At 32.1% G+C, this 8,746-nt stretch overlaps 1 protein-coding gene across 1 annotated transcript in view; it reads right to left on the bottom strand.

Moving 5' to 3' along the window:
- Nucleotides 1-759: 759 nt before the first annotated feature.
- The window catches only part of LOC108554159 (zinc finger protein 39), a 16,997-nt gene continuing 9,010 nt past the window's right edge, over nucleotides 760-8,746 (bottom strand). The window contains exon 3 of the transcript XR_001890680.1: nucleotides 760-2,128. The gene's annotated coding sequence lies outside the window, so the exon portion shown is untranslated. The remainder of the gene's footprint in view (nucleotides 2,129-8,746) is intronic.

Genomic DNA, 8,746 nt, shown 5'->3' with positions numbered 1-8,746 from the left:
TTAGGTTTAGTGGCTATTTGATTAGAAGACCGCGCTACTTGTTCGCGACAAGTCTCTCAAAGCGACAATATTTGTATACTTACGTAAAGAGAATATAGTAAGGCCAATAAAAATTTGATTAAATATTGAAACAAATTTTTTATTTTTATAATTTTAAAATGGCATTTATAAAATTGGTTCTGATCATTTGTAGGGAACATATTTTTGGAAATGAAAGCATTTATAAATTTGATGATGACGTATCTTCGCCTGAAATGGTAAACAAAATTTTGGATGTTGGTACAGACTATTTGTAACATATATGGCCAAATATCAATATTAAATATCGGTAATTAATATTTGAATAAATTATTGGAGATATAAACATTACATTATTCACATTATTCATATTAAATAACGATATATAAATAATTATATTTACAAAAAAATGTAACGTAATTTACTAAATTTTGATCTTATAAATCTTATTTAGAAATATTTTATACATTTTGTCAATTTGTAAACTCATTATTAACATACTATAAAAATTATCACATACATTAAAATAACCTCAAACTCTTTAAATAATATCTTACATAGAAATACCGTACTTAGAACAATTTATTCATTACACTACTCTAATTTTACTTCCACAGTACTTCCACATACTTTTCCATACTTTGGAACGAAGAATTAACAAACTGATTTTATATATAATAGCTAAAAAATGGAAAAATACTAGGTGAAAAAATTAATTTCAAATAGTAGCCATACCGTGAGTATATAAATCTATTTGTAGATATGTATGACCTTACTATATCTTTTTTCATAAAATATACACAGTTCTCTTTCAACTTTAAAACTTAATATTACCGTAGGACACGCATCGAGAGACCTGCCTGGAAGTTCATCCGGAGTTAACCTCACGAAAAGCAGCAATCAGCGGAAGAAGTATTGCGTGTTATTATCGTCTACGTTGCACCGCCTCCACGATAATCGATCATCCAATTGGATGCGAAAATGAAAATTCGAGATGCCAGAAATTATCGTCAAGACGGCCACGATCGCCTACTCTCGTATAGAAACATTTTATCATCTATCCACTTCCTTTATTGCTGTCTGTGTTCCCTTCCTTTTTCTAGAACTGCGGCAAACTGGCAAGGTTCAGCCTAAACGAGGTTTAACGGTGTCACGTGACCTTAAGATACGAATTGCTTGTTTATTTTGGTGGACCGCATCGCCCCTAAAGAAGCATTGCTCTGGGTGTTCCCGCTATATGGATCTCACAGAAGAAAAACGCGTGAACGTGTACGATAACCGAAAACAAAAGCCAGTACTAGAAGTGCGTGTCTCCTTTTAAACATCGTTACACATCGAATCCCAGGTAACCTTATATCTTATATCATGGAATCCGCGGCTCCTATGAAAAATCCTACACTATTTTATTTCGCAGGCCTCTATAAGACTTACTGGTAGCACGGTAAACCTCTATAAAAATAATAGCTATCCTACGTAAACGTATTACAAAAATAAATGGCATTGTACTCTGCTAAAGAAGCAAAATGGTACAGGCGCAATGTCGAGCGACGCGAGCATCGTTTCATCATTTTTACTCTTACCGTTTCTTTCTCAGCTCATCATCCTCGCCCGCCACTCGCGCTTCACCCCCCACTCCCGTTCCTTTCCCCACTCAGTCTGCCCATACATCATACCCCCACTCCCCACCGCCTTAACGACTCCCCACTCCTATTCTAAAAGGTAGACCAGTCTCGATAATAAATCGAGATTGATTTCGCTCTTATTAAATTCGTATACCACCCTCGATTCACGTGGTTCTTATCAACCGGACCAACCCTCCCACCTTCCCGCTGGTCTTCGCTGATTAATCCAATCCTCACCCCTCACCCTACCCCCACCAACGACCCACGAAAGTCGATTTAATTACATCACGCGCTGCTCGTACCAGGAGACGAGCGAGAGTATTAAACGTCCGAGCCAGGGCTGTGCGGAACCGAGTATCACAAATGTGTAGGGCCGATCAGCCGGCACGATAAAGCACCCAAAGGGTTCAAAGTCGGACCAGGAACTGCTTCGAGCCTCTGCCGGAAGTCCGCACCGAACCGACCGACATGAAAGGAGACGGTGGATTCTGTTGAGGAAAAATGCGACGATCGTGCAATTTTTTTCGCTTTTTATTGATTTGGTATTGTTAAGGCAATGGAGTATTTATATTTGCGAGTTTGAGTAATTTTTTTTGTATCTTCTAGGTACTGGAAAAGTATAGGAGAATGATGGAAATACAGGATATGAATGGGATATATATATATGTGCATCCAGATGGTATTTTGTATTATTTTATGTTTCTACAAGTATATGAACGTGTTAAATTTTATTTCGTGTTATTTTATATTCCTATAGGTAGCAAAATGTACAGGATTTTATTTTGTATTTTTCTTTCTTTTTTTTTTCCTTATTTTTATTTGAGACTAGAATTAATTCAATGAGATTATGAGGGATGAAATTATGACTGAATGTCGTATATAAATCGTTCGAAGAATAAAGGTATCTAAAATTGTTTGATATTTTTATTTTCTTCAAAATTCGAACGCCGCTCTTTCGTGTATTTAATACTGTCATTTAAACAAGTGACTAGTAAAACTTCGTACTTATCTTCCTCTTTTTTTTCTTTCCTTTGTTTATAGTCGAAATACTAGGAACCAAATGAGTATGGCTTATCTCTACACGTAAATAATTACATTTTTATTTTCATTTTTAGATCACATTTACAAACTACTATTGTTATCGTATTGTTATTACAAAAATGGTAGCTCAAATTTCGCGTTTGCATCTACGTTATACGATCGTTCAAAAATTGCAGTACCATCGCAAGTCTTGAATGTTTCTTTCTCTTTTATTTTAATTCTTTCTTTCCATGTTTGTAGATTTGGTGTGGACTCGGTTAAAGGCAACGAGACTCGAGTGACTCGTGACTGAAGCAGAGACTAACTCTGTTAGTAGTCTCGAAAGACTGATTTGAATCGTTACTTTCGGTTGCACTTTGTTGTTATCGCTTTTAGCATGTACTTCTTGCACCATTTACAGTTCATAACACGATTGATGACATCTGCTTGCACCAAGTGTAGTACAGATACAAAATTTATCAATATTTACTTGTTCAAATAATTGGGAAAGAAATCCATATATTATGCAAAATGAAAGGACTTAAATACCTTATCTTCAAAATATTTATAATATACTACAGTGTTTTAACTCCGCGTGTTATTTCTTTAATTAGGAATATCAACCTCGCGTATAAAAATGTCTAAAATTCGTCAATATGTTAATCGAAAAATTTAATCCATTTTGACAACTGTTTAATCAAATGTCAAAATATTTCCCTGATCTTTCAATTATAAAATCTGCACTCTCCGTAACACATACATATTAATCCCATTGTAGTCTGAGAATTTTAAATCCCTCAGCATTAATTTCAGCAACCCCCATACACTCTTACACTGGGACCCCTTCTCTGCTCTCAAAAGGATAAATATTTCATAATTATAAACAATAAGTAGTCTCACTACTGTATCTTTAAATAAAAATAAAACCGAATAGCACAATATAGATTTATCCGACAACGTATGTGTATACAATACATAATACCAAGGGTTGAAACAGTTATACTATATTCCATGGATATCACTATACAACCAATTTTATCATAATAATTAGCTGCCATTGTTAATACTAAATCATGATCACAACCGATACATTAAACTACTACTAGTAGTAGCAGTAGTAGTAAACTACTACTACTACTACTACTACTGATCTAATTTCGAATAAAATCACGAAATACGAGAATACAAGAACGAAAGTAGGGAGTAAGAGCGGAGTAAGTGAAATTGGCAAGAAAAGTTGCAAGTGACGTCGAAAAACGATTCAAACCAGTGGATCCTCGGGATCGCTCGCGCCAGAATCACTCGCGATGTATCCTCAGAGAATAGATCGAATAACTGCCCTATCGAGCGACGCTTCCACGTAACATCGTAACGCGATACCGACGAAGGTTTCACCAGGCATTGCAACTGGTCACGTTCATCTGAACTCGATGAAATCTACCGATCACCGATGCAACACCGTGCGGTTTAAGAAATCTCCACGCGGCTCTCGCGAGTATTGCTCGCGAGGGATTAATCCACTCGAATTCCCGACTAACCTTTTTTGACGACGAACATGGAAAGGAATAAACGAAAGAAATGATAAAAAAAAGATGGAGAATGAAGCCCCTACGATCGATCGCGAAGGAAACGAAGGGAACCGGTACCTCGAGCCCTGTTAAACACCAATGGACGAATTGCACGAGACGCTGAGCGAAAAATCTAACAGGAGACGTGAAAGTCGATCGTGTGCACAGCATGCTGTTCATTGTGCACCGTCGAAAATCTGTGTATGCTCGTTCACTTCGAATGATAACCTAGAATTCGAAGCGCGACTTAACGCTAGAACCGTGGGTCGGACGCCATTTTGAATGGTCTGGCTTCTTTTTTCGCTACGTTGGTACTCTTACGATATCTAGTGACTTTTCGTGTCTAATATATTATATCAGATATTCAATGGAAATTGAATTGTTTATCTTGGAATATGAATGTACTATATACTAATTTATGAGAAATATGGCGAAGTATAAACAGAAAGAAATAATTTCATATACTTTATCGATGTAAATTCTTTCTGGAATTTGGTTATGATACAGTATTAATTTGGCAATCAATTTTTATAAGGTCTTTATAAGGTTTAGTTACATTTTGTATCTACTATTTTGACATCAAATTTATACCGAAAACAGGTTATGTTTTGGTATTAACCCTTTGCACTCGACGATTTATTCCTTACAGAAAAATTGTAATTCGAAGATATCCTGACATAAGGTCGACGACATTTTTAAAACAGTAAAATAAAATAAGAGATATAAATAAATATTTGAACTTATAATTGTAAATAATAAAAAAAAGAAATCGTATACAAATTAAGACGTAGAATAATTTTACTTCGACATTCCACGCATCGTTGGGTAATTTTAAATTTGATATATTAATTAACGTCGATTTTTAGAATATGATTAAATGGCGACTGAGGGTCGCCTCTTGAGTGCAAAGGGTTAGAAACTGTCTCGAGGATAAGATTTCGTATATTTTTATTGTCAATATGCCAAAATACCTGTATTTCAAGCATTTCGAAAATCTGGTCTCGATATATTTGGCTAACACAGCCATGTAGGATATTAAATGAAATTGTTAAAATAGAATAAGCGATTATTCAATCCTTAAACCTAAGGCAATATTAAGTAATTAAATGTTCAATTATTTATAACACCAAAGAAATTTAAGAATATTTGAAAAGTTTGTTAAAAATATGCAGAAAATTAAGAAAATAGGAGATAAAGTGATCTCTAGTGGAATTTTAGGGAGAATGAAATTCCCAAGGTTCTAGCGTCAATTCTCTGCATATTAGATATTTTACGTTGGTTTTCGTCTCGCGACTCGATTTCTACGATTCCTTTTGTATGAAACTTTGGTTTGAGAAACATGATTTATTGGAAAATGGACGAGAACTGTACGGTGCAAAAGAGCATTCTTTTTCGTGATTTTTAATTAATATGGATTTTTTTATTTCAATCTTTTTAACTCATTCGTGTGTTCTTTTTCTGTTGAAAATATTTTGCTATAAATTGCAATATTAAAATATTTTGAAAGAGTTATTTTGATTTCTTCAATTAGCAATAGAAATTCATATGGCAATAATGATTTCCTCTTACCGTTAATTATTGGCCTGTGACCAATTTGTGTTACATTGTACATAATACATTCTATGGTAAAAACACACTCTTTTCGTGTATATTTATAAATAAAATATTTATAAAATTTTATACGTATTTGCAAAGTTAATGTATGTCTGATTATAAATTAGAAACCCTATGTAAATTAACATCATTATCTCTTTCCTTCCTCTTACAATTTTGATACTCTTTTCTTTCATGATATACAAAAACAAAATCGTATTCGTTATCGATTTACCACTAGAATTACCAACCTCCAATGGTAGTAATGGTATATATACAGTGGAATATAATTAAAGTGGTATAATGAAACTAAATACACATACACGATTACGTTTCTTTCTCAATAAAAGTTAATATCAATCTTTACAAAATATCTTGCACAATTTTTAGTAATTGCAAAAATAAAATGGAACCCGCCATCTTGACTAGTTTGGTAGTTCTAGTGACAAATCACGATCGGATTTGAATTATCACGATTTCGTGCAATCGTTCTCGTTTTAGTGATAAACAAAATAAATTCTGTAATTCGTCATACATTTTTCTCAACATTTACATAAAAATTAATATAATATTTCCTTTTTTGTTGCCTGATCGAATTGTAAAAGCTCATCTAGGGTATTCTAGTGCACCATTTTCTTCATGATTAGTCTGAGTGAATAGTAAAAACAGTTATTCTTAAATACTGTTATCTTTAATTCTTTTTTCCATTTTTCACTTATTACTCACGAGCAGTCTGTTGTTACTTAAAAATTCTGGTACAAAGCTAATTATTATATTGTTCATTTACAATGTTTAACGAATGAAAGTTGTCTCGTAGTAAGCTTTGCTTCATTCTATATCGTCGAATTTTGTCATCGAATAATGCAAGCGTTGAAATCCTCATCGTGCATGCATGAAGGGACAAGCAGAACGCGTTTCGACGTTTATTAGAACGTATGGCTATTTGAAAATGTCGAGTAACGTGGACGTATGACAAAAATAAAAATTCGAAATATTTCTCCTTAGGTCATACGTATTTTTAAATATTCAAAATTACAGAATGGTCGACACCAATATCGTAAAGAATTTTGCGAAGTATAATATTCTCATCGAACAGTTTGCTCTGATTATAAATTTAAATTCGGATTAAATTTAAAATTGAAATTTTGGAAATACCTTTTCCTGTAAATGTGTGTTTGAATAACGACAAATAACCGAATTTAATCTTAAGGAATTAAAGTTTTATAATTCTTTTTTATAATTACGAATTAAAATTATGAATATATAATTTATATAATTTTATAAATATAAAATATCTGAAGTTAATTGGAATCTAAAAAAGAAACTGAAAAAAGGAAAAAATGTTATTTGTCAAATAAAATGGAATAGAAAATTGAATTACAAATTAGCTTGTATCGATTTAAGAATAATTTGACGAATAATTTATAAAAATCGTGTTAAGTGTAATATTGTGATAGTTCGTATTATGTACTTGACTCGTGAACATATTACATAAGGCTATCATTAGCTAGTAATAACCCTCAATTGATAGCATGAGGTCAAAATGAACCGCGTTACCTTTTCAAAGTGTAGCAAGCATGATACTCGATATACGTGAACTTTTAACGACATAATAAATTTAGAATAAATATAGTTAATAATGTAACTATTAATTAAACGATGAATAAATTTACTACACAAAATATATTTTGAGTACCAATTACGGTTAAATATAAATTTAATCGACTTAAAGTTACTCATTAATTAAAATGATATTTATTACAAATTGAAACAGTATAATAACAAATCGTCCGATTTATAGATTATGCGATTAATAGATTAGATAATGTTAATACGTTTCTATAATTTGTATTTCTTTAAAATCACGATTTATTATCTGCATATATTCGAGTATGAAACAAAAAACAATGAATAAATGAAAGAAAAAAGAAAATTATAGAAACAAAATTCAATTATGTGATATAGTCAAGTATAACTTATATCAAAGACGCTTCTGCGATTAATAAATAGCGAATACTTGAGTATTTCAATGTTGCAACAAATCAAAAAAATCTTTCAAATTTTCAAGGTATAAAGAAATTCGATTCATTTTGAGATATGATAATATAAAGAATGCTATATGAAATATATATTTATAATTCTCGATTAAAAACTCGATGTGCCTTAATTTGTCAAATTTTTCCCCAAAAATAATTTAAAAATAAAGAAATCTTCAATAAATAACTGCTTCTAGTCAATAAGTCTTTCAAATTTACGCGGGAACTCTTATAGGTTAGGTAACTGGACCAAATACCTATTTTTTCAATTAAACGTTAAACGTAAACATTTCTTTTCAATTCTTGATGAAATTTCACTACGATACTTGAATCTTTTAAATATCCATACGTCTGTATATCTCGAATCACTTTTGTACGAGAAGATTATGTACGAATTCGTCGTTTTAACGAGGCGCCATTAATATCAACAATAATGCATCAAATAGGCGACGATATTCGACTTCTCTTTACGAATGCTGTACGTTTGTCGTCAAAAAAGCGTTAGGAAACGCACAATGTGTTTCACAAGACAGATCGAGAATCGAACAAGTGTCGTCAATAATTAACAGATCGCGTAGAAAATGTCTCTTTGAAAACTGTTTAATGAGACACGAGTGAAATGAACCAATCCGCATGCACTGAGATTTCGAATAAGAAACATAATACTGACACGGGTGGGCACGAAATAATAATAATAATTACAATAATAATAATAATAATAATCGTAATAATAATAATAATTAATTATCGTCGTAACCTATATACAATTAAATCGACAAACGAGGACATAAATTTAATCATACACAAATAAAAATATTTATCCAACGAATACATACATATATATATATACATACATAGGTAGATAGATATATATGTATATACAGATATA

The sequence above is a fragment of the Eufriesea mexicana genome, unplaced genomic scaffold (genome assembly GCF_001483705.2).
Source record: "Eufriesea mexicana isolate 0111107269 unplaced genomic scaffold, ASM148370v2 scaffold17514, whole genome shotgun sequence".
In the NCBI taxonomy this organism is placed as follows: domain Eukaryota; kingdom Metazoa; phylum Arthropoda; class Insecta; order Hymenoptera; family Apidae; genus Eufriesea; species Eufriesea mexicana.
Note: the sequence above shows the minus strand (reverse complement) of the source record. Positions and strands in the feature narration are given on the sequence as shown.